The 27,325-nt window shown below is 38.3% G+C and overlaps 1 protein-coding gene across 4 annotated transcripts in view; it reads left to right on the forward strand.

Moving 5' to 3' along the window:
- Window positions 1-646: 646 nt before the first annotated feature.
- The window catches only part of ctnnd2a (catenin (cadherin-associated protein), delta 2a), a 182,764-nt gene continuing 156,085 nt past the window's right edge, over window positions 647-27,325 (forward strand). For all 4 annotated transcript variants that reach the window (XM_077735923.1, XM_077735920.1, XM_077735921.1 and 1 more), the window contains exon 1: window positions 647-1,012. The gene's annotated coding sequence lies outside the window, so the exon portion shown is untranslated. The remainder of the gene's footprint in view (window positions 1,013-27,325) is intronic.

A 27,325-nucleotide genomic window follows, 5' to 3' on the forward strand; every position in this document is an offset into this window, starting at 1 on the left:
TCCAAATTAGACCAATAAAATGACCTTATATCAGAAAAGGCACTTGGATTTAATTGCTGATGCACGAACGATAATTGTTGGACGGGCTGACAACAGAGTGGCCTCACAGTTCTAGGCTCGAAGGTTCGATCCCAGGTCGGTTTTCCCCTGGCTTAGGTGGGTTTTCTCCAGGTACTCTAATATGAGGTATGCATGAGTGGTAGTCTCTCTCCTTGCTGGTCATCGATTCAGGGTTTCCCCTGCCCTGTGCTTGTAGTAAACTAGGATATGCTCCAGCACCCCCCGCGACCCTTGTGTAGATAAGCAATTCAGAAAATGAATGAATGAATGCACAAACGATGATGTCATTCAATTCTCCATGTGGGCAATATAAATACGATCTTTCGTTTTTCAAATTGCACCGAAATGCATCCCTCCTGTTAACACATAATTAATGAAAAAAAAGAAAAGGAAGAAAATAATAGAGGATAGTCCATACCTACAGAAATAGCACTGTTATGCTCCCACGGGACGATGCCTCCCACACACGGTGTCGAACAATGAACAAACGCGGACAGGCGGGGGGGGGGGGGAAACACCCTGCCTGTAGTACTAAGATGTAACCTGCAGGAGGAGCACCACACCACCTGGTTGAAAGGGTTGGAGTAATTGCGTCCGCTCGTCAGTGAGTGGACGAGCGAGATAGAAAGCGGCTGTGTGCCTCCTTACCCGAGCTGCCCGTCGCCGCAGTGTTTCGCCGCTCTCCGCCGCCCGATCCACCTCGAGCTACCTGCCTTTTCTTCATCAGATCTCCCGTCTTTTTCTACCCGTGCCCCGTGAATGGTCCAGTCCTTTCGTAGAAGACAAATGCCCGCTGCTTCGGTCACCAAAGCCCCGGAAGAAGGACGAGGCGACCGCACGTGCGTTTCCTCCTAGATTTGAGCCGAGTACGCTGTCCTTTGGACGCCGAGGAAAGGCTCACCTGGGGCGGGAGGAGACACGAGGAGACGCCGGTGGCCAGGATCCCGTTGAAGTAAGTATTTGCGTGAAAAAGCGAATATGGAGGTATGTTAACGCCTTGAACAATGGGGTTTGCAGGGTGTGGGATTTAATTAAGCAGCTTTTTATGATTTAAAAATATATATAATTAAAAAAATGGGATTATCCTGTGATGACATGTATACTTCCATCAAACTATTGTCACTTAATGTATGTAAAGGTGCTTTAAGCAAGAGAAAATAAGCAAGAACATTTGGATGATGCTGTTAAAACAAAGTGAAGTTGGGATTTAAACATTCTGCATGCATTCATTAAGTTATATGGGTGAAGGAAGTGATTTTTCCCCCTCATCTTTTGCCTTAGTTGGGATGATAAATAGACATTTTGCACGAGAAGGATTGCACTGGCAGTTTGTCAAGGGCGTGCAATAGATCTGCTGATGAGCTGGAGGAAGAGTAGGAGCAGAGGAGGTGGTGTTATTAGACATGATGTGGGTACATGCACAACCGACTACATGTCAGCACTTTGACAGGTGCATGATGGACAGCATCATCATACAGGAAGCAGGGGAAAAAGGTTTGATTATATACACCAAGGTCTCACTATGGCATTGAACTCAACTCTGTCAAGTTCATGCTGGGAAGAGAAGTGCAAAAGTGTTTTGAACATCAAAAAATGGGATGGAGCGTGGTACTACTTGCATAGAGACTAATTCTTGATATTTCTATTCCCCTGCTGCATAAAATAATTGTTGAGGGACGTCTAGCAGTACAATGGATCCTTGAAGGTCAAAAAATGCATTCTGAGATGCTCTGGTTTTACAATTTAGGAAATGTAATGGAAGCATATGGGTGGTTTTGGCTAACATGGGTTAAATGCACAATTGTAGGGTTACTTAACTATGAATTTTAGTCTGTGAGAAAATTGGTTTATTTTCTTAAAATCAGCATTGATTGCATTTCTTTGCATTGTCTATGTGCCAAACTTGCAAGGTTATGATGTTGCATTTGTCATGGTAGGTCTAGCAGCATGTCGTGTGACAGTGCTCCATTTTTTCAAGAGTTTCAAAAAGCATAACATTGGCCTAAAATGTATCTTTTGATGCCCGCCGAGCTCTTATAAGATTTTTTTTTTACTAAATGCATGACTCCAGTCAAATTCGGAAGTTTTTTCAACAAATCTTACAAAATGTCCAAGATTAGCCACGCCATGGCTTCTCACCCAAAATCACCTGGGATAGACTAGTCCAAGGGTGTCAGACTTGGGTTGGTTCGCGGGGCGCTTTAACGTCAACTTGATTTCACATGGGCCGGACCATTTTAGATATAACATTTAGATTTTTTTCAATAAATAGATTAAAATAACTGAATTAAAAGCCCTAAATATTCAGTTGTTTTATAGATGTAAAACAAAGTTTATTTTAGCTTTTTTAAAATGTATTTTTAGATTTTACTAAATGATTTTTGAACTAAAAACAGAAAAAATGATTTAAAAAATTACAATTATTGATTGAAAAGGGGGAAAATCAGGAAATGTAATATACATAAATACTCTGCATTTTAATTTGATCCTGAAACAGAAAGCCGGCGCTGGATTTACTTTCCCGGCCCACACAAAATAATGCAGCGGGCCAGATTTGGCCCCGGGGCCACCACTTTGACACATGTGAACTAGTCACTTGCTCATCCTTGTCTTTTAATGAGTGGATGAGCTAAAACCAAAATGGTGTCCCCTTTAAGTTTTGCATCCATATTTTACTGTTATTTCTCATTAATCCAACAGCCTTCCCAGAAACTCCCCATTGTAAATTTCCTAAAAATGAGCTTCTCTTCAGTCCAGCAATTCATTCTCCAGTGGGCATTTGAAGCTACGTCCTTTCGTTGTGGACACATAGATTAGGCTAATTCACACAGCAGCGTGGGATGTTTAATCACCATCCAGTGGCGGCACAATACAGCAGTCTTTATAGTGTTGTAGTTCAGACAGGGGGTGGGGCAAAGCTAGCCGCCAGGGCCTATTGATCCGCCAGCACGGCTGCTGGCTGGCGTCCACAAGGATAGAGTGCTGACGACAGTCCAAAAGCAGCCATGATGAGCTGGCTCTGGAAGAAGGATGCTGATGACCAGGGAGGAGTTTGCATCAATAGTTAGTCTGCCTGGAGCTATATACTTTAGATGGGGAGTGTTTCATACTTGGTCTTATTGTCATGAAGCTGTCAAGACTTGGCGCCAAAATGAGATTACACTGCTTTCTGTCTTTTTCTTCATGGGAATTATTGAGAAAGTAAGATGGAAGAATGAGCGAGGAGTGAGACTGTTTTGACCTTCCTTTTAAGGGAACAAGACTAATTCATTTTTCCTTTGTAAAGAGTACTTATTATTTTACAGACCAAATTTCCATCCCATTTTCCTCATCATTCCAGCACAAAGTCAACATACGCCGTTATTAAACGGTATCTGCAGAAATGATTGCCCTCTGAGGTCCAGAATCAATCATGTGGAACTAACACTGACAATTCCAATTATGATTTTTTTCTGTCTATACATGTACATATCAGGTGAAACGTGATGTAATACACAGGCACAATGTCCCAAATTGCAAATAATGCCAGTCAGAATTCAGAAGTACAGAATCATCTATTTCATTATTTTATAGAAATGAGGGAATGGCTGAGTAGTGAGCATATATTTAAAAAAAACATGTGTGTCAGGTTCTTTAATGACTCTAAATTGTCCTTACGTGTGAAGGGCAGCGTTTATGCCTAAATGATTGGCTGGCAACCAATCCAAGGAGTACCCAGGATAATTAAGGTTCAGATCACCGTGACTTCACTAGCTGCCACTGGCAGTTATTCGGTTTATTTAATAGTGGATACCCCTTTAATATATCATTTTATATGACTTTTAATGGTGTGTGCTTTTAGTCTGGTTTAGATTTATAGCTCTTTAGTGTTGATTAGTATTCATGTAATTACAGGTAATATTTGATCTGCATGGCTATATTTTGGCTATATTTTTAAAATACAGATTAGAACATGATATCTCTTTTTATGTATTAATTTCCTGTTTTCATCAACCGGGTATTACCAAAGACTGCAAAACCAGGCTATTATTATTATTATTATTATTATTGGATATTTTGGAGGTGTGCGGCAAGGTACACAAATGTATTCTTATCAAATGAAAACTATGAAAAATAGTTTGTTTCAGAGAATTGTGACAGTTTATTCCAATATCATCGTACTGCATTATATTATTTTCATGCAGTTTTAAATTTATTACAAACAAATATGTTTTAAATTACTTCTTGGTGCTAAAAAAGAAACTAGTATATGGTTAAGTTATTAATTTGGAAAAAGAGCACTTATTTATGCTTGGTTGTTTGATTGTAGTTAACAATTCTGCAATGCTCTATGCTTGGGGGACAGTTTTAAGACAATATACAATACAATATAAATGTTTGACACAATATTTGCAGATATTGCAAAGTCTACTACTATCTAATTCCATTGGCAGTGCCTCAATTGATTTAGTATGAAATTATGTACAAATATATCCCAATCAGTTACATTTCTAAAACAATACAAAATCCAACTCAATTGTGGTCACATTTTTTTTCTAAAACCTACAAGAAATTTGAATGATAATCATTCTTTTTAACCAAATAGTATATCTAAAAGATGACTGATGTTTTGCAACAAAAAAAAACAAGATAAATGTGAATGGTTATCGCCCAAGTTCCTCACCACTTGTAAATTGATTAGATTTTTTGGAAGGGAATAACAATGCACTCGAATGTTTTTTATACCTTGTAATTTTAACGCCTGAACACCTGGAAATTGCAGTAAACTAATATTCCGTTGTTGATAATTGTCCAGGCTCTTGCCTGCTTTTCACTCCTTGCTACACTGAAAAGCATTAAGTGCTATAAAAGAATGAATATACAAGGTTTTAATGCACTTTAACTTGAATGTGAAATATTGAATCTCAGCGTTCACTCACTCTACAAAATTGCCACTCCTCTTTTCTGCATTTACAGAATGACTGTGACTTTATAGTTCAAAAGAAAAGATGAAAAACCCAAAGTGGGCCATTTAAGATTTGATATTCTCTCTTTCATCTGAGCAAATGTCAGAGGTAGACCACATTGGAGTGACACTAGCTGTGAACCTGTCCGTTGCTTTGATTGTATTTTGATGTGTTGACAGCCCTCCTATGCTCATCACTTATTCACCATTTTTGTCATGAATGGTGCACGATCAGCTGGCTTGATGACATTTTTAAAATAAACACACAATGTACACTTGCTAATGGACACTTTTACAATGTTTCCTGTGAGAATAGAAATCTTACAAGATTAAGCACGTTACGTGTCATTAAACCCGTACGATCATTCTTCTTTCCCCCTTTCTGCACGATAAGGCATATTTCATGGCAGTCCTATAGGCCCAGATTTTAATAATAGGCTCTCTTGTTTGTAATTGTGGCCATTTGAGTCACTAATGTGCAATCATTAGTGGTTTCTTTGTAAATGATGATGACAGGAATACTTTATTAAATATAATGAAAGTACTACAGGTCTCTTTGATTAGCACATTTTAAAAGTAACCACTCAAGCTTGATCATCTGTACTTTTGTGATGTTCCAAATTATAATTAGGCAAGACCCAAAGTTAAAGCTGATTTCTGTAAATATACTGGCGGGTAAATCCCAATTTTCACATCCACTTTGATCAGTACAATTTTGAGATGAGTTGTATTCCAAGAGTGATGGTATGATTAGTTTTGGGCTTCTCAATTTTAAGTTCAAGGGCTTAAGTTTAAAGTACATGGAACACCTTTGAGTGACAAGAGGAATCGTTTACACCACACAAGGATGGTCAACTTGTCACTGGGCTTTTGATCAATAGAAGTGCGTAGGTTAAAAGGTGCAAATAAGAAAAATAAATTCATCTGTTCATAATAACCAATATTATTAAGAAAAGTGGTTTTATTATTTATAACAGGTATCTAGACAGTTTCTTTCATTCATTCATTTTACAAACGCACTATCCTCTCGTTTACTGGGCCGCTTCCTTTCTTTATCAGCTATATTATGTTGTGATTCTATTATCACCAAAAAAAGTTAGATTAATGCACAAAAAATGGCACAGGGTGCCTAGAGCGTTCATATTTTTCCTTACAGTACTTGTTAGGTTAGTGTTCCTATGGGGTTTATTTTGTTTGGATTCATTCTATTACATATTATTATTATATTTTTCCCCATGTTTCACTGGTCGTTGTGATTCTCCATTCCTTTTACTTGTTGTCACATTCCCGTTGTGTCTTCAGTGTTAGGTGTGCGTCCAAGCCTTACCACGGTTCCTTGGTTTTCTTAGCTTTTGGTTTACCGTTGTATTTTTGGATCCCTGCCTTTGTTTGCACTTTGTTTTGTGGCTTCTTTAATTAAATGTTTTGAGTTACCGCTACCCTGCCTTGGCTTCCCTGTTTTCCTGCTATTTGGCACCTTCCCCGCTCACCCGCCGCTCTCTGTGACAGTACAGGACAACAATGGTGTATCAGTTGTATTTTCCTTTGTGTTTCAATTTTGTATTTAACAGTTTTTTTTCAATAATTCATTTGGATGCGGTTTTCATGGTACTCTTAAGTGTAGTAGAAGTTAATTGAATTCTTATTTATTACTGTTTTAATCTTCCTATTTTCTCCACTTAATGGTGTAATGGTTCATTTGCCTGACTTTGGTGTAGGCAGCGTCGGATCGATTCCACTCAGTGGCAGTGTGATTGGGAATGTTTCTTTTTCTGTGAGATTGACGACTGACTAGCAGCTGGTTTAGGTTGTAGTCTGCCTTTTGTGCGAAGTCAGCTAGGATAGGCTCCAGCGCCCCATGACCCTGACGGCGACAAGCGGTGTTGCGAATGAATGTTCCTATATTCAATCGTTCAACAGTGTCAATGTTCAAACTGTGGCTCGCAAGTTAAAACAATATTTTAAAAAAACATATATGCTAACTTCTTAAAAATATCATGAAATAGTTATTTTAAAACCAAAAAAATAACCCTAAACCCATTAATTACGAAGTTTTTCTACTTGTAATACTACTGCATTTCTGCTTGTTTCTTATAAATGCTTTTATACAGTATAATGTTTGCTGGATAATCTAACAAATTGTTGTATTTTAAGTTTAAACTGCCATTGTGCATCACCAGGGAATGATTTAATATCAATGTTTTAACATCTTGCAATTATTTACACGTTCCCTAACACTAAGATAGTTTTTTAGCTCACCTATTGTTCAGCCCAAAGTGGAGATTCTGTTGCATCTTAGTGTAACCTCAACATATGCCGACTTCACAGTGAAAATCAAAAAGGGTAGTGAAACTTTTTACAACTCTAACATGTGTCATCCTTATCCTGAGAAATAGGCACGCAAAATGTAACGATGAAAGATTTTGCCTTGACACTGCAGAGGCTGCAGATAACATGCCAAATAGGATTTATGAATCAAGTCACAGGTAAAATGGGTGGGGGGTGGAGGTGTTCAAGATGGATAAGACAATTTTAAATCCCTTCAATCATGTGTTACGTATTTCATGTGCTGGTCAAAAGTAAGCTTAAGTGGGATTTTTCTTTTCTTGTGCTTTTGAGTGCCCTTGAGCTTTTAAGCTTCCCATTCCAAATGCAATGGACTCTTTTGTCATTTTTAAAAGAACGGGTTTGTGTAAATGATCATGCTTTGGCCAAAAACTATTTCATTTTATTTTGTATTTCAGCCATTGGGGTAATTTTACAGTGGGGGAGGTTTGTAAAACCTCATGGTATTCAAATTGTGTTGTTTATGGTGGTGATAAATGACAATAGTATTTGGATATAGCGGTGTGTCAGCATTGGAACGGTTCCAGAAGAGTGACAAGGATGCTGTATTTTCTACAATTTATTCTCTATCCTTTTCTTAGTTAGCCTCAGACTCCTGTCATCCCTTCTCACCCTCCCTATAGCTCTACCTATCAGCCAGGAAACAAAAAAATAAGAAGTAAAGAAAGGGTCGTAATAAAATAAGGTGAGCGAGGTGGGGAATATGTGAAGTGACAAAACAGTGTGAAGGTACACTGGGTTAAGGATGCAACTGACAGAAGAGGGAATTCACAGGCGAAAATAATGGGGGAGATGGAGTGTAAAGTGAAAGACACAGAGGTGGAAAATAGAGAGACTGCGATGGAAAAAACGCAACACTCGTCAATCGGAAAGAAGGATGCTTTGAAAAGCAGAATATGGTGTGTTGAAAACGCATAGATTCATGAACTGCAGTGAGATGGAACATTGTATCTGTTTTTATTCCAGCCACGGCGTCACATCTGGTCCTCACGTACCGGACTTTCTGAGCTGCATTAATAAATGGCTCAGTGAGCAGGTGTGCCTGAGTTAATTTAGCATCAAAGTAAGGCCTTAGATAGAGAAGACACAGAACATTTGGATCCCTGTAAGGCAGTTGCTCGCACTTCTTCTCCCTGGCAGAATAAAAGAGTAGAATGGTGCTTAAAATGTATGACTTATTATCGTCATCCTTATAATTTAGCTGCCTTTGTGAGAGTGGTCAGTCTTTTTATTCATGGTCAGTGATTAGCTGGTTGGTTGGAACTTTATTTTATCCTGTATTCGGGATATTTCTTGGTTGCAGTAGCAAGACAGACACAAGACACACAAGACATTGTAGACCTAGTTAAACACAAGATGCAACAGTCTGTTTGCATGGGTCCATTAGATTATAGTTTTTTCAGTGTGCCGCATTGAAAACAAGTGAACTTTACGTCCGGAATGTTTATTAAGGTTGTTTTTTCATGAGAGTTACTATTTTTTGCTGCGAACGGTGTTCTTGATAGTGACTCTTTGTAAGTGTAGACCACATCTGACTTTAAACACTTCCCTAAATTGATTTTCCTCCAATTAGTGCTCTGTAATTTGTTGGTGAGTATTTAACAATTTCTATCTTTAATACTTACCAAAAAAAAAAAAAAACTGCAACCATAACTTGTCAAAACCGTATAGAAATAAATCGGACATGTGTGTAGATTAAGAATAATTCAGACTTTCTTATATACTTGTGGGCATCTTAAGCCCTTATCACACAAAATTTGGTGGTTGCGAGCTTGCTCAAATTTTGCATAGGTTGCTAAGATACCGGGCTGTTATTTTACCCTAGCATCCGTTTACTGCACGTCTGCCAAAATCTTTTGCTGTGTGAAATTTCTCTTCAACGACCTTTCCTATTCGATGCGACACCTACTTTGTGCACAGCCACAAACAATACATACATAATTAATGTGTACTGTTTGCTGGCAAAATTTAAAGCCGAGGCATCAGAACTCCAAGGCAGACATGTTCACCACTCTTTCACTGCTTTGAATTCGTTTAGCTATTTTACACACTTTTGACTCCTAGTCCTCTTCAATTGTCAACCACTGACAACCTAAGGAAATTCCACTTGTGATGTTAGATATATGTTTGCTGTATACTCAAGTCTGAATACGTCTTGACGAAACAAATGACAAAAAAAGGAAAATGGCCACTACTTATAGGAGAAAGTAATTTAGCCCAGAGTGTTGTCTGCATCTCTGCGAAAAGAGCAGCAAAACAATGTTTCACCGCTGAGTGTTTTATTAGGTTATTTATTTACTGATGTCTGTTGACGTTGGTCTACTGCTTCAGCCCGTTTTGGCCCTTGCTGTCGGCACCATTTGATTTCATTTTCTCTGAGCTAACAAAGGCGGTGTCATGCTCCATCATGTAAATACTGCCATGTTTTGCCGCCATTGCTCAATGCTGATGGTTTATTTTTCAAGTGTCATTCAAAGTATTTATTTATTTATTTATTTTTAAAAGAGTTAGAATTGAAGAATGGTGCAGCCAGATTGGTTTTACAATGCAAGTGGGTTACTTCTGGTCTCAACCTTTGTGTTGCAATGAGTTATGAAGACATTCACTTTTATATTGATGCTGGTAGTGTACATGTTTTACTGTGGTATGCTTGGTGTGTGTTGAATTATATATTACAAAAGCCTTAGGACAAAGCTTGGGTGCAGTGCTATGGATGCTGGAGAATGTAAGTTTTCCTCCATTCATTATCCATTCAGTTTTTCTCATGAGGGTTGTGGGGATGCTTGAGTACTGCCCAGATTGCCTTGAGCAGGAGGCTGGGTACATCTTGCATTGACTGTAAAAATGAACTAGACAAACCCCTGGTGATCATCGTTAGCCAGCCATTTGCTTCTGGTTTTCAGTGGTCAGAGCACTTCCATGTTATTCGCCATACACATTTTTCCTCATTCATAAATGAGAGTCAGCAGGCCAGGTTCTCCATATCATTCTAGGGGCAGGAAACCAAAAGTAAAAAAAACGCGTGGGCTGGAACCAAAAACAGAATACATCATTATTTCATAAAGCCTCATCTCTTTTAAATGTAAAGTCGCCGGATCTGAAGCCTGCATCACGGGCTTGGAGGAGTGATTGCACCTGCTTGGTCATCCACGGTTTCTATTTTTAGCCTCGCTAAAAGAAACAGTGTACATTTACCTCACATATTTATTGAAAAAAAGTTGGATGAACCATTTTGACCCAAGATAACAAGATTTTTGTAACAGTTTCAGAACCTTAACATACCATGGGGAAACACCTTCATATCATTAATTCATTCATTCATCTTCTATATCACCCATCCTCAAAAGAGTTGCGGGGGTTGCTAGAGACTAAGCCAACTGTCTTCGGACGAAAGGCAGACTACACCCTAGATAGGGCGTCTTAGGACACCACCTTGATATCCAATAAGAAAGATATTGGAGGCTGTCTTCAAATTAAGACAGTGGTTTAATGTCCTTTCAATAAGGTCTGCTCTTTGTGCTCATGTATATACGAGGCATTTAAAAAAAAAAGAAATGTTGTAAAGGATGGAATTGTATACCATTATATTCTTGCTAATTATTTTAGACATATGAGGAACAGTTGTCTAATTCCTGTTGACAACCCCAATCCTGATGTGCAACATTCCGTGAGAATTTGACAACTTTAGACAGTTTGTGTGCCAAGCAAAAAGCGGTGGTCACGAACTTAGCATCTTTCTGTCTCCCAAATTATATTTGATATTGCCTCTTGACTGCGTGTGATATTTCCAAAATTGCTTGGGTCTAAGATGGAATGTGAACATTGATTTCACGCATATGTGTCTTGTTTGTTTATACTGTATAATTTATAATTTTGACCACAATCACCATGTGGATATGTGCATATCATTTAACTTACGAGTTATAAAGCTCATGAATTTTAAAAACCTATTGTACGGGCTAAAGACTAAGCTCTTTTGTAATGCAAGCATAGGAGTTCCAAAAAAAATAAAAAATATAAAGATAAATATATGAAGGAATTTATATATAAATATCTCAATTTTTTAAACCACATTATCCTCACTTGGGTTACAGGGGGGTGCTTGAGCCACTCTCGCTGGGTGGACAACCATTCACACTCACCCATACCTAGGGGCAATTTAGAGTGTCCAATCAGCCTACTTAACTCTGTTGGTCACGCAAACAAAAAGCTTGATATAATTTTGAAAAAACATAGCGACTTTTTGAATATCACTTGGTAAATGATTTTTTCTTATTATTATGTTTCTTTTGGCGAGGAATGAATGGGCTTGATTTGTCTTAGCTAATTAATTTTGTTCTTTTATAGCCACACGGCTATCAATGATAGTTGTATAGAAAATATCTTGACAAAATACTAGCTTTCAACACAAGGCCAGCTGTACCTCACATTGTTGTTTAGGCCAATTAGATGTACAATGTGGAGGCTTTAGTATGGCAGACTGGAATTCTGAAAGTGAAAAATAGATGAAACAAATCCCTCAAACAGAGATGTCTCTGTCCATGGTTGCACACATTCGATTATGTGAGGCGACATTAAGATTGATTTGTTTTCAGCACTAGCAAATTTTCATTTCAAGTGGGAACATATTTATATATTTTTTAACAATATCTTCACTGTTTTATAATGGGAGAACACTTTTTAACAGTGACAACTTTTTCACAGAGAACACAACTGGTAAACTTGTTATATTACTTAATTTGCTTAAAACATGCCCGATGTTGGGGCTGTGCAATTTGAATTAGTTAAAAACAAAGTTAAATTCCGACTGCAAAAAATATGAACATTTATGACCACTTGTTGGTGTGGCTAGGCTTGGCTTTAATATTTCAACAGTAGGCTGTTTGCCGTTCATATTGTCAATTTTTGCTGTTAAACACTCAATCTCGACATCATTTTAAATTGCGAATAAAATACACTGCGATTTGAAGACAAAAGGTGCAGTGACATAGACATTTGTACCTTTTAACCATTATTTTTTGTCCCACTTAAAAGAATAATGAAAGGCAAACCAAAAATAGCCTATTTCTGTGTTTTGTTTTATGGGAGTCAATGAAAAAAAATCATCTTACTTTCCCAAATCATAATTGAAAAACCAAGTAAGCTTTAACTGTTCCATTATTGGTTCATTTAGCACAAGGCAGGAAATAAAATAAACCATTATTTGTTTGCCCCAGGTTTGCTTTGCTGTCATCCTGCTACGTGTTATGTGGCAGCAAGGTGGTCTTGTTGAGCCCTGTTGCTAATACTAATTTATGCCACAATTGCAAAACCTTGTGTTAATATACCAGAGGCAATTATAAGTGAATGCATTGTTGTCATGGAATGCATCAGTGAGACATCTTGTACATCTGTATGCATTGCAAGTTTGTTGTTCTATTGCAGACTCAAATGTTCAAAGTGTATAACAGCTGATGGGAGTATCGTACTTTGATATTGTGGGCATTCTAAATTTACTAGTCAAACGTGAGCACCAGGAAGTGTTTGGCTGCCATCATGTGTTTCAAAGTCTTACATCATGCGCATGTCTTAAAGGCGGGAGAGAACACTGCATCACATTGTTTTTGAAGATTTCTATTTTGGTGGGCCACAGAGAAAAAGAGAACCTTTCCTCATGATTTGCCTTCACATGCAACACATCCATAGATTTGCCAACAGCCTAAATTTTGTGGTTATCTGTCCGTCCATTTATTTTTTTATATCCCCTACCCTCTCGTAGTTGTTGAGAGCTGTAGCCTACTCCAGTGTTTTCCAACCAGGTGTGCTGTGAGCGATGCTTGGTGTGTCATGGGAAATAGATAGATACATAGCTTTAAATTAGAAGATTTTCACCTAGTGCTGTGCCTTGAGATTTTTTCAATGCAAAAAGTGTGCCGCAGGTCAAAAAAGTTTGGGAAACACTGGCCTACTCCAACCAACTTTAGGCAAAAGGCTGACCCACTCTGGATTCGTCGCTAGTCACTTCCAGCCACTTCACTGAGTGGAAACTAAACCACTATACTATAAGTGACATTAGTTCTTACAATAGTTAAATTGATATTTCTTAATTAATAGCACAATTCCAAAGATCAGGGCAAGCTTGCCCTATAACTTTGTAACACCCAATGACTTTCCCAAATGTGAAGGCTGAAATCACCCTGCAAAATGTACTCCCACTATTTCTCTCTGGTCTTTATTATATGTACTTTCGGCTACATTGAGGGTCAGAGGTTCCCAATAAGAGTCCATTGTTCCATCAATGCCCTGTAGTCCTAGATCAGAATCCATGGTAACTACTTGCAAGTTCACTCTTGTTGCCATGGCAACTCAAAGATCAGGAGCTCAAGTTTATAATAACGCCAGCAGATATTGATTGTGATCGATGAAGGTGAAGAATGAATTCAGTCTGAAGCTGCCCCCCTCCAAAGTTGGCCACTATTAAACAATCCATAAATTTAGGGGGACCAAAAAGGTAGTGTGTGAGAGATCTAATTAACGTTGCCCTCCAGGGGAAGGAGCTGATCTATCTTTACAGAACAGTGACCTCTCAAGGGGATGTTTGAAATGCTAATTGAATAGCAGCACCCCGTCATACATGAGTGGCGAGGGGATGACAGGCCAGTATACACATAGTGGTGACCTATGATCCCCATCTTGCTTCATTCTCTCAGGCGCTTTTGTTGGTCAAACCCCAATCAATAGTGTTGTTATTATATGCCAGGGTGCCAGTGTTAGCCTGCAAACACAAGGTTAATAAGGTGCCTTCAGTCCACTGTGCTGCGCCTGTTTGAATTTTATTACCAAGCTCTGCACAAATTGGACAACAACACAAGCTACTAATAATCAGTCTCATGTCACTCTAGCCAATTACAGTCCAAACCGCAGTCTGAGGACATAAATGAGATATTTGTCACTCACAAATGAGACTGTGTTGTAGATGTAATTGAAGTGTAATTTTGCGTGGGTTTATTGTGTATTATTCATGTCGAGTTAATGACAGTAGGAGTTATTTGTGGGTATTTTATCAACAGAATGAAAAAATATTGCGGTGACTATTTTGTCAGTAAGATAGGATAAACCTAAATTTGCATGCTCACTATTCACAAGAGTAAAATAACCCACCTGGACTTCGGGCAAATGTATTTATTTTTTTAAATATTAAAAAAGGTCAAATAAACAGGGAAAAAAAGAATAGGATTCTACGTGAAATCACGAAGGATCAGCATTTTTTGACCTCAGGAGGCAGCAATGTCATTGAGGCGAGAAAAGATGGGTGTCCGTCTGACACACAAAGTTATGTCAACAAATGAGCAGAATTAGAAAAAGAACATCATATCAAATTTCGTAAGAGTGCGCAGAGTTGGTTTTGGGCTACAGCTGTGGAATTAGCTGGGAAAATCGGCTTAAAGCTGGCTCCTGTGGCATGCCATCAACAGTGTGAGATCTATCTGGAGTTCAAAAAATCTTGTTAGGAGAGCTTGGGTGAAAATACCTGCAAGTCTTATCATCAGTAGTGCTGTATGTGGCCCTGAACAAGTCCAATTAAATGAATCAGTTTGGTGACCACGACGTTTTTTCTTCAATTCTTTTCATACTATTTTTTAAATTATCGAGTAAAAATAGAAGTTAAATATTTAACTGAGGTCATAATCCATTGCATCTTGATCCATTTTTCTTTTCATGTCTTTCTCTTTTACCTTCTATCTCTTAGAGGCAAACCTTAGACACATTGCTGGTGGTCAGCGTCAAATCAGGAAGCTTTACAGCTCACTAAGGTCTCATATGCCTCTTGTGGTAATAACCTAGACTAAAAGCATCATTACCTCCCTGAGGAGCAGAGATCGACAGAGGAAAAATCCACATTCAGTGTTTTAGGAAAGAAAAGCAAGAATGTGATGTACAGTACTATGTGAAAGTCCTTTGAGCATTGGGCTCCACACCAACTTTTCCAGCTCTACAACTGCCTGACTTTTGCAGATATTAGTCTTATTGGAACTTTTTCTCACACTTTTCTGTGAGTACAGCATGAACATCCATGCTGATTCTTTTAACTGGCTTACCATAGTTTCTTAGGAGAGGAAGATTGAAATTGACTCCCGTACAGTCTCAACATATGTTTGTGTGATTGAGGTTTTTCTGCAATAACCATACCAATAAACCATGAGTTTTAGTAGGAATTGGAAAAGATGGAATGGAATGAAGTGCACAATGTGAAAACATTATTGACCACCACAAATTGTGGAACCTCTTCTGCTTTAAACCAAGCAAAGCCGGACTACTAGAAGTTAACTTATAGAAAAGTCCTTTTAATCTTGGTCTTATTCATCTTCTGGTCTTTATTTAAATGACAACTTGTTGATTAAACATGACTCTGGCACATCTGACTATCCTCTCTCCTGTTAGTCCAATCATATTCTGCATCGTGCTTCTGACTTCCACTTTGAAGCATCTGTTAGTGTGTGTACAAAAACACATTTACTCCTTCAACAGTTCGATTGTCAAACCATCTGCCCCAAGGCCTTTTGGATTGTGACAATGGTCAAAGAACTCCATTGTTTTGCCCATGATTCAGTTATTACACAAAGATTAACACAGAAGATGCCACTGACACCCAGGGGCTTTCAACCCAGACAGACTGACAGAGACTGGAAAGTGAGAGACTTTAATCATGTCGTTCTTCCTCCCTCGCCCTCTCTGTTTCACAGTGCCCCTGACAGACACATACATACTTGCACATGATGTTACACATCTATTCAGGAGTTGCCAAACAAACAGTCGCAATTACGATTCAACCAGACGCACACACTTGCGCACAAGCGCACATAGTCAGCTGCTGACTCTTCTGGAAGGATGTGTTCAGTAGCTGATAAGGGCGGCCGCATTAGAACAGAAATGGCTGCCCAGTAGCATCCAGTCTCTGACACGCTCACATATATATTTCAGTGCACATACTCTTAAGAACAGTTTCCATGGAATAGAGGATGGCTGAACTTAAAAAGAATGGAAAAAGAAATAAAGAGAACCATTGCACAGCAGGAGGAAGGAGCATGAAAATAAAATGAGCAAGTGAGCGAGGGGGTGAGGATGAGGTAGGGTTTCATTGGGACCACTTCCCTCCCCTCCTCTGCCAGATGTAAGGCACCTTGGTGCGATCAAACACTAGCAGCAGGAAGATTTTGTGCTCTGAGCAGCTGGAGAAGCGTAGCAATAACATCAACATGCACTGTGCTCTTGTCAACATTCTTTGCTCTAGGTATCACATGCACCATCAATTACTGTCGCTTGTCCCTTGTTAAATATCAAATACTCTAGTTGCTTTAGTTAGCTATAGTATGCGAGATGGCCAAATTATGGAAAGCATCTGCCTCAGATTGAGGATTTTTCAAAGTGTGTGACACAACCCCCACAACCCTAACAAGGATGCGCGTTTCGAAGACAAATAAATGAATATTTTGATATCTCCACTAGGTATCACTTTTGATAGTCTTTTAAGACTATCATTGTTTAATATAGGAAACAATAGTTCGCTATTGAAAAATGGCAATCTAAATGTGTGTCTTTTAAGAAAGACTCATTTGTTTTGACAAATGTTGCAATACAGCTTCCTTCGATTATTGCAAATTCACTTCTTCGCAATTTTATAAAAATGTTTAAATAAAAAAGGTTATTAAAAATGTGAAAATACTTGGTGAAACTCCCCTCCACTCTTGCTACTAAGATTCAGCACTCATGAGAAAAATAAGTTATAGGGGTGACTCTACTTCACAATTTTTCTATTATTGCGGCCATGTCTCTACATTAACAGTGATATTCGAGGGATTACTGTGTATTGTTTCAATACTGAAATATTAGCACGCTATGTGAGAAAGACAGTTTTTGGCAAAATGTGTCAATGAAACTGCGCAAAAAATATTTGTATTATATTTTCCATCTAGAAAAATCTATTTCTATTTAATATTTGTAGCATATAATATTGTAGATTGATATACTGGTCTTATGTATTGATAATTGTTGTATTGTCGTACAGTGAAATAATTGTAATCATGAACCTTTTATTGAAAGCTGTATCTATATAATCAGCTACACAAATGTTCCCAACTTTATATTAAGATAAAATGTCATTTTTGGCTAAATTTAGAGTCACGGCACCGAAATAGAATTTGCAAATGAAGTAAGTATTTGGTATTTTAGTTGTACAATACATTTTCATAAATCCCAGTTGGAAAAGCAAGTTTAAAAAATAGATGGAGGAAGATTGAATGGATAAAAATGAATTGTGGACCCCAACGGTTTGAACTTTTAAATCATTCCTCTAGCAGTCTTACCTACATATAGTATTTAATTGCATTTAACAGGTTGTGATTGCTGTGTTTGCGAGTGCTGTCATGCAAGGTGTTCATCACGCTTGTATTATAAATGTCAAAGGCTGTAAGGGATGAAATGTGCGTGTCTCCCACAGAGCTTACAGCGGGGGTATTCTGCCTCTGCCCCTCCCATCTTCCACGACTGACAAACTGCCAGGATACATTTCACACAAGCCACATATGAACTATAAACGGGAGTATCAATTTCACATTTAAGCAAACTGAAATTTGAAAAATGTCTCAGGTGAATTACACGTGATAATTATTGAAACGATCTGGCGGTTCGCCCACTAAAGTATTGTATCCATTAAATGTGGATTATACTGTAATTTATGAATATTTATTTTGGATTCCCTGCAATTAAAACTAATAAGGCATCACTTAGATGTTGTTTTCATCCTTACTGGTGTTTTAAACAACTGTTATGTGAAGAATTTAGAAACAGTGTGTTAAGAGATGCATATTCATAGGTAAGATGATGTAAACTGGAGCAGTGAGTGAAATATTTTCTATTCATCCTTTCAGTTTCTTGTCCCTATTTTACTTTCCAGCTTGTTCAAACCAGTTTCTTCTTTAATGCAGCTTGTTTAGGAGAATGACCTGTCAGTTCTGATCACCCCCTGTACAAGGAGCTGCCCTACTTATTTAGTGGAGGCGGCGAGTGACATCACATTCTAGATTGGAGGGTGAAATTTGAGGAGGAATAAGAAGTGTTATACAAAACAGAGGCAGAAACTGTTCAAAGAAGGCTGGTTGGATTTGTGTGAGACATGTTTTTGTTGGTTGAATTGGTAATAGGAAAGCAGGGGAAAAAAACTCAAAATGGAAAGCAGTTTTCCTGCTGGTTAAATACCGAGGATATACAAAAGTAGTTTCCATTTTGAATGCCGTTACCTTTTCTTGTTAAGACAAGGATGGTTTGGAAATGTGGCCTCGGGGATCCCATAAGGGTAACGGGAGGAAATAAGCTGTACTTCTTTCTCCACTCCTGCGTTCAGTTTATGAAAGCCTGGGGCAAGGCACCCTCAATTGCTGCTCAAGTGTTACAAAGAAATAAGCTATTTTCATTGTCATATTCATTTTTTACTTGCATTGCAACAGTTTTTTGCTGTTTATATATTCCCTCCAATATGAAATATTATGGTGTGTAAGTGTTGGAGGGTATCATAAGAGGCTACTGTCACTTGATGTGCCTCGAAGCAGTGATATTTCAGAGGGAAAGGGAGAGTGGAGACAAGTTCAGCACCTTGGACAGTTCACTGGAATGACACGTCAGCTGACATCACGCTCTTGTTTTGAACAAAAATACAATTGAAGTTCATAGTTTATTCACTAAATAAGTATTGCAAATTATTGTATAAGCAAGACATTAGTGCAGTGGGACATGTGCCTGATTTTGGGGCGTGCAGTTTGGGTTTGATTCCCACTTGTTGGCGGATTGATTGTAAACGTGAGTGGTTGTCTGGTTCATTGTGCCCTGTGATTGGATTATTGTTGGCGATAAATGTTTCCCTGTTGGTCTATTTAGAACTATGGACAGTAGTGGGTACTTAATTTTATTTTTTCAAATTTCAGACCACCATGAGTGAAGACTGATGGTGTGTTTTATACGATTTTGGTCATTTCAAAGACAAGCTATAGACAAATGAGTTGAACTGGATAACTTTATTCATCCCGTATTCGGGAAATTTCATTGTGACAGTAGCAAGAGGGTGAGAATTCAGATACAGGGAATGCATAGTTATAAATTGCACAACAAGAATCACCAAATCAAATCATTAAAAAAGAAAAGCAGCAAAAACACAAAAGTAGGTTTGGAAATGTTTCTACCTTGCAAACTAATATTATTTCATTTTCCTGTAGGCTATTTCAGCGAAATATGGGCACTATGCGGGGGACACCCTGAATTGGTAGCAAGCCATTCGTAGGGCGCCAGGGGAGAATATATAAACTCCACTGGGCCATCCAAATTAATAAGTAGCCTTTTCAAAAAAAAAATCTGTAACAGACATTGCAAATACGTGTTTTTTTGGCACATCTCGTCTTCTACATGACAGACTATGGAACAGGTTTACTCTTTGGAACGTTGACACACTTGGTATGAGCAGCATTACTCGGCAGATCATCATCATCATCATCAGCAGCAGGGTTTCTTCTGGGCTTTACTCTGGCCTGATAGTGAAATGGGTACTTAGAGACTGCCTTTTACCTGATCAATTACATCCGTGAGACCCTGCAGCCCCTATTCCCAACTGCGCACTGGATTGTAGGATGATTTTAGAAACAAAACAAGGAGATAACAATTATGTGTGAAACAATTTGGCTTTTACAATGGTCCATAGAGTTCAGTACAAGCTTTTCATGTATTTTTGAATGAAGCAGATTGAAATTCACATTTCATGATAACTGAGCTTCAGATATGTCTTCCTGGGCTTTATCCTATTGTGCCCTTGTATAAGGGCGCCTTTAGAAATATGATCTTGAGTGGTACTAATGCTTGCAACTCTTAATTCAACTCTTAGCAGACTTATAATTTATCATAATGTCAAGAAGCAAAATGTTTTTTTAATTGACATGGTGCAAGTGGTTAGCACGTCGGCCTCACAGCTTTGGGGTTCTGGGTTCCAATCCAGGTTATTTTTGTCCCAACCAATCATCCAATATATATGGTACTTCATAATATAGCATTTTGTTTTCATCACTGGCTTACTTTGTGGAGTGTATCATTAAAAACATTGATTCATTTTGTGAACCTCTTATCCTCATTAAAGTCACAGGGGGTGCTGGAGCTTGTTCTTGCGAACGATGGGCATTTTGCGAGAGACACCCTGAATTGTTGGTCAGGCAACATTAAAAGCATTAGTACAGAAAAAAACAACTGTTGTCTGTCTTCTAACATGAAAGAATTCATTTTTCAATTACTTGATTGACATGTTTTATTCCTTATCATTTCATGCACATTAGATGCTTTTATTTTAGATTAGTATAGAATTTTATTTCATTCCATGTTTGGGAAATTTCTTGGTTGCAGTAACAAGACAGACACAAGACATTGTAGACCTAGGTAAAAAAACTGGAGCCACTCTTAGAAGAAAAATATGCAAGGGATTCATTCTTACCAACTTCTTACTCACTGTGATATATAGTAACTGTTTTCATGTACGTGTGGTCGTTCCCCAAGTGCAAAAAAAAGTTTTAGGGATTCCGTCTTTATGAGGATGCAGTTTTAGAATCTAGTCACAATGCTGTCTGTCTAGACATTTCTTTGCTTTATATCTCCAGTGTCAAAATAAGTGACATTGTGGGGGAAATCCTTTTGGGAGGCATGTTAACAATGGGCTCTCTGACAAGGACAAGAAAGTTTTGAATTATTTTTACTGCTTTTGACTGTGGGGGAATATATTTCTGACATTTTATGCTGATGCTTTCTCCAGCTTGTCAGTGAATGCACACCCCAATCTAGGTCAACCTGCTTCACAGAAAGCAGCACATTGTGCCTGCAAATGCGTTGTGTTGCACATTGAACACTCAAGGCTGTGAGAGACAATATATGCATTTTCACAGTACTGAAAGCAATTGAACGTTACTATTTTGCACTGGTTGACTTCTGATAAACATTGGGCTTCAGAGTAATAAAGTTGAACATATCACAGGACCGTAGTAGCTGCAGGTATTGATTGGACGAATGAAAGTTGTGCGGCTTTGAGGCCGTAGAAGAGGAGCAGGCCTCAGGCATGAGATCTTAGCCGCGTGTGAGCCGCCTCCTCAATGAGTATATAAGGCCGCAGGAGACGTGAGCCACGTCCACCTCCAGTCTCATCCTTGGGTTTCTTCTGGGCTCTACTCTGACTTATCGCACCTCCAGAGGGATTGTAAAACCTGACATGCATTTTCAACATCTACACAGGGAGATCCCTGCTTATATTTCTGTTTCCACATTGTTATGTGTCTGGGGTATCTTGTTTGCACAGGTTGCATAGAACTCTACAAAGGTATACTACAATACTAAAACAGCCACAGTACACAAGACACATTTTTTGGCGGGGTAATGAAGGCACCATGTAATTAATTGCAGACCTGGTCTAGCCAATTGCCACCCAGTCTCTGCCATATGCAGCAAAGTAGCACTGGGTTAGTATCTGTAAACTATTCTTCTATTTCAGTCTGATTAACTGGTGACCAATTCAGAGTGGCGGCCGCTTACTGCCCATAGTTGGCTGGGAAAGGCTCCAGCACCCCACAATGCGTGTGAGGTTAAGCTGAACGTAAAATGAATAAACCGATAGTCTATTATAATTGTATTATATTATGTTACCTTTCAGCTCCAATTTGAACAGAGAAAGGAAATGAAAACAAGAAAGCTCTGTGATTACAAAAACAAACATTAAGATACAGATATGCACTTGACTGATTGTCATGGGACTTCTGTGTTTATTAAATTATGGCATTCAATTGGTGGCAGGGTTTTCACTTGAAAAATAATATGTTTTCCCGGGTTAAGATTGTCGACAATTTGTGATAATCAAAGTCGCGATGATCGAGGGACGACTCTAATCTTTATTTTCTCCTTTCATTGTGGGGCCAATTGTTTATTCAAGTTTCATTGCTGTGAGGACAGAGATCAGTGTAGGATAGAATCTCAATCTTGGGTTAACTGACACTTTCACTTATACATTCTCTAAAATGTCGCAGTGACTTTGCTACGTTACTCAGACCACTTTGCACTATACAAGCCAGACATTAAATCACACAAAGGACAAAGTGGGCAAACTGCTGTGAATGCCTCAGCAGACTGTTAGAAAATTTGCCTGGCCAGTAAAAATGCAGATGAGATAAAAACAAAATCAATTAAAATAGGAAACTGCAGTAGTTGTGCGTAGCCGATTTTAACAGTATGGGCAATTAGGGATATGCTCTAGTAACCAACTTCTTTTTTAGTTCTTAAGGAAATAACCGTTTGAGGACATTTTGGATCTTCAGATAATTTGTTCTAACGTTGAGAAGGCTAATAATTGAATATTATTTGTTCTTGGAACACACAACAAATCAGTTCCATCTGAGCTAAAGTGTCTGGCTGGTATCAGTCAATTCCAGGATGTATTTTGGTACAAGGTTAACAAGTCTTTTGTAGAGCAGCTGTAAATTTTATAGTCAATGACTTACCAGAAGCCAGTGAAGTGATTTCATGTCTGGTATAATACAGTCAATTTTCCTTGTATTGATGAGGACTCTGCCAGCAGTATTCTGTGTTAGCTGCAATTGAATTAATTGATTTTTTGTTTGTTTGTGTGTTAAATTCTTGCAATAATTCAATCTGGTAAAAATAATTGCATGTAATATTTTTTCATAGCTTGTTTAGCCGGAAGCCCCTTAATTTTTTGCTTTTCGGTGGTAATAAGTAGAGTTTGTAATAATCTGTTTATGGTTGTTAGATTTCAGGTCTTGGTCAATAATTACATTCTTTTTCTGAACCACTTGTCTTCAAGGGTTGTGGGGGGCGTGCTGCAGGCTACCTCCCTATTATGGTAGAGCTCATGGTTGCCATGCACAGAAAATGTGTTTCATCATAATTTAGAACCTTCCGATTGGCTGGCCACTGATTCAGGTTGTCCCCTGTCTGGTGCCCGTAGTTAGCTGGGATTGGCTCCAGCACCCCTGTGACCCATTTCAGGATACATGGTTCAGAAAATGAATGAATGAATGAATATAATTTAGAACACTACCACATTGTCAGAGCTTCACTTGTTCCTGTAAGTTTGTCATACCAAATTCTATTTATAGCTTTTGGCATGGAAGAGCATGCATATTATGTCCTTGCCTACACATGCATACAATTGTGCACCCACTTCATCTCTGCAGAGTGCAAACTAAATGATGCATTATTCAGGGTTTAATATGAGACATTACATGGAGGTAAATTAGAGCCATCAATCATGGGAGGCATTTGTATGCCTCAGTTGTCATGGGAGCATTTGAGAAAAGCAACAGTCTTTGGTACCACGAGTGATTGGCTGGCAAAATTGGCTGTTAAAATGAAAGGGATTGTTGCTTCATTTTGAAGCTGCAAACATATCATCCATTTGTTAGCAATAATTATTGTAAGCTCTTGAGGATGTTGAAGTCCGTATTAAACGCAGGTAATATTTAAAAAAAACCCTCACCAGTCAATGATAGACGCAGTTATAATTAAGACAAAGACAAAAAATGACTGAAGCATTGCAGGTAATATTAAAAAATAATTCCTCAACAGTCAAAAATAGACAGTTATTATTAATTGTTAAAAACACCAAGATGATGACTGAGAAGCATTGCATTAACAAATAATTTTCATAGAATTATCTCCTTTGAAATTATGGGTGGTGGGTTGTGACAGGTTGCTTGAGCCTATCCCAGTTTACGAAATGTAGGTTACATCCTAGACTGGTCGCCAGTCAGCCAAAGGGCACCCAGACAGACAGATGACCATTCACACTCAATCGTACCGCTGCCAGCGGGAATTGAGCCTCCCTGCACTGAAGTCACACACTCGTAAATCAAGGTATATTACTGTATTTAAGTCGTTGGACCAGCAAAACTTAAAAAAAACTCTGATTTATAGTCCGGAAAACAGTACTTTTTTGCTTGCATTATCAGGCTAACAAATGCCGATCAAAATGGTACTTTGCATTGGCCATAAAACGCCATGGCATTTACTTAAACCCTCCCTCACTGCCCTCTATTAAAGCCTATTCACTGTTCAGATTAACAAGAAGCAACACATTTCCACAAGTGCAATTATATATGCCCCAAACCTCGTTTCAAATGAAGCCCTGTTGTATTGTATTCCTCAGAAAATGGTGCATCCATTTTGTTGAAGGTACTGACAATAGTAGTCGTATGAAGCATTCTGGGAAACCACAGCATTGAGACACTTTATTGGAAATGTGTTACTGCATTTTTCCCCTCTGTAAATGCCAGCTTTGCAATTTTTGCAACAATATTGGTCAGTGCTTCAACCACAACAGTTTTCAATAAATAATCACTTCCCACAATGCTGTGCATTATTAGATGTAAACGCTTTTGCAAAGAGATGAAATTGGACAATTCGGTGTGTTTGCATGCAATTGCATCTGTTGTTGGTGTGTCATGATGATAAACTCGAGCTATAATAGATATCCATGAGTCATGCTATTCAAAATGTGGTTACTCAATGTCAGTAAAAGTCCCACTCCTTCGCGAATGTGTTTAATAAACAGCTGAGCACCGAGACGCTCCTCTGCTCATGTGTTGTCTTTGCCCGGGTCTTGCTTGCTCAGGATCCAAAGTGTGGTGTCTCATTTCCTCTTATAGAGTAGAGATGCCAAGCTCAGAAGCGCTGTTTGTCAGCCAGAGTGAAAATATCCATCTGCAGGCTGCCTCAGCAGCATCTTTTATTTACAGACACTACCCTGCCTCGCCTGCTGTCTCTATCCAATGGCTAGCAAACTACCTGACAGATAGACTCAATGTTTGACTTATAATCCTTTTGAGTTGTTTATGTTAATGGATTACTTTCCTTCAATGAAGATCGAATCAACTGGTGCAAATTATGTCACACTGCCTATCGAACTATTACTTAAGCTAATTATATTTTTCGATATAAGTAATTGCTTCACGTGAATCACTATGTGGAATGGACTGTTGATTATACATTTCTTAGCTGAATGTTCCAAAAATCCAGTTTATTCACTATCAGCGCCTTGGCTTGTCAACACATTCACTACCAAAGATATAACAGTGTTGTTTCTGATGTTCAAATCCTCATAACTAAAGAATTTAAAATGGTGGAAAACATTTTCTTGTGATGAAAGTTGGGAATCTAATCTTACCATATGTAAATTCTGTCCCAATGGATCACAATATTTATTGCGCTTGAAAGAAGGAGCTTGTAACGTGATGTTTGGCAGTGAGTGAGTTAAAGAACAGTATTATGGAAAGTATTACTATTTATATTCCCCGATTCTTTCAGTCTTTTAATAAAATAATTGGAAAAAAAGAAAAATAAACTTTGTTAATTTGGTTTCAATCAACCCAAAACAACTTGACTAGATGTCACTAATTGGCGTACTGCGGTCTTATTCCAGATCCAAAGCCTATTCCACATGGCGCCTGATCTACAGTCCAAACGGAAAGCTTGCAACATTCAAAATTTGAACGGTTGCTTTTATTAAAGCTTTCACATGAGTTGTTATGTGTTAGGCGGAACATGCACACATCACCTGGTGTTTAAACTGTCCCATGTGACCTTAGTAAACTACTTCAACTATTAAGCATCGACTTTCAGCCAACACAAGACAGATCCTGGAAACAAAACAGAAGATATAGCCAACTTGAGAAAAAAACTGATAAAGCAAGATAAATACAGAGGAGCCCCACTGCCACTCTAAAATGGAAGCCAGAAATGTATTTTTCTCCTTTCTACTGGGAGTTTTTATTAAAATATCGAGTAAATGAGCAACCAGACAAAACAAAACATGTTATGAGACAAAACATGAAGATTCAGAACAAATATTTCCTCATATCTGACGTGAGTTGTCAGGAAATCATAGAAAACATGTTAAGAGATGGAAAATAATGTACTAAGTGCACAGAAATAGGTCAAATAGGTGCAAGTCCTAGTTGTCATACATTTAGACATTGCACGGCTCGGTGACCGAGTGGCTGGTGCATCGACCAGTATTTTTCATTTTAAAAAGCTAAAAAGTGTTTTTACTGTAATAATAAGTGTAAACTGTCTTTAAAATACACAGTCCAACAATTTCTGCTCAAAAAGTAGGCACAGGCTTGAAAATCAAGATTAGACATTGTAATTGGACTGATGAGTCTCCCAGGAAGACTGCACTTACCTGGCTCATTATTTACTCTGCTCTATTGACAATATCCACTCCTCCCCTCTTTGCTGTAAAACTTGCTGTCCTACTTCCCAATTTTTTTATTGTTTGTATTAAGCTTTTAAAGAACATTAAATATAAATGCCAGTTCTTTCCAATTAGTGCTGTTTTAAACCACATTCCATTTTCTAATATTGAAGTGTGGAAAAAGCCTAGAATTCTAATGACGTCAAGCTATTGTAACAATTATCTCTCAGTATTGTCTTTGTCTTCTGTGTTTAATCAGGGATTTGGCTGAAGTTCCAAAAATATGAATTGATTGCTCTGTCACGTTCTGTTGGGTTTTTGTGTGGAGGTTTGTGTATGTATGTTTTCCTCTCCTCGTAGCCAGCTGTGTTGAGTTTATTTGTGTGTACCGTCCAGTAAGTCATGTTTTTGCCTTTTGTCAGTTTGTGTTTCTTCCCCTGTTTATTTTGTCACCTGGATATATAGTTTTTGTCATTAAAAGCCCATGTTTTGCTCCAGCAATTTTCTTCCCTGCATCCTGGGTTCAACTTTGCCATAGCCGACTTAAGACCACTTAGCCCATCTTGTGGACTTCTTGTGTGGGGCTCCAGTTTTTTTTTTTTACCAAGCTCTACAATATCTTGTGTGAGTTGTATGTGTCTTGCTACTGCAACCAAGAAATTTTCCGAATGCGGGATGAAATAAAGTTCTATTCTAATCTAATCTAATTTTAAAAC

The sequence above is a fragment of the Stigmatopora nigra genome, chromosome 16, assembly GCF_051989575.1.
Source record: "Stigmatopora nigra isolate UIUO_SnigA chromosome 16, RoL_Snig_1.1, whole genome shotgun sequence".
NCBI lineage: Eukaryota > Metazoa > Chordata > Actinopteri > Syngnathiformes > Syngnathidae > Stigmatopora > Stigmatopora nigra.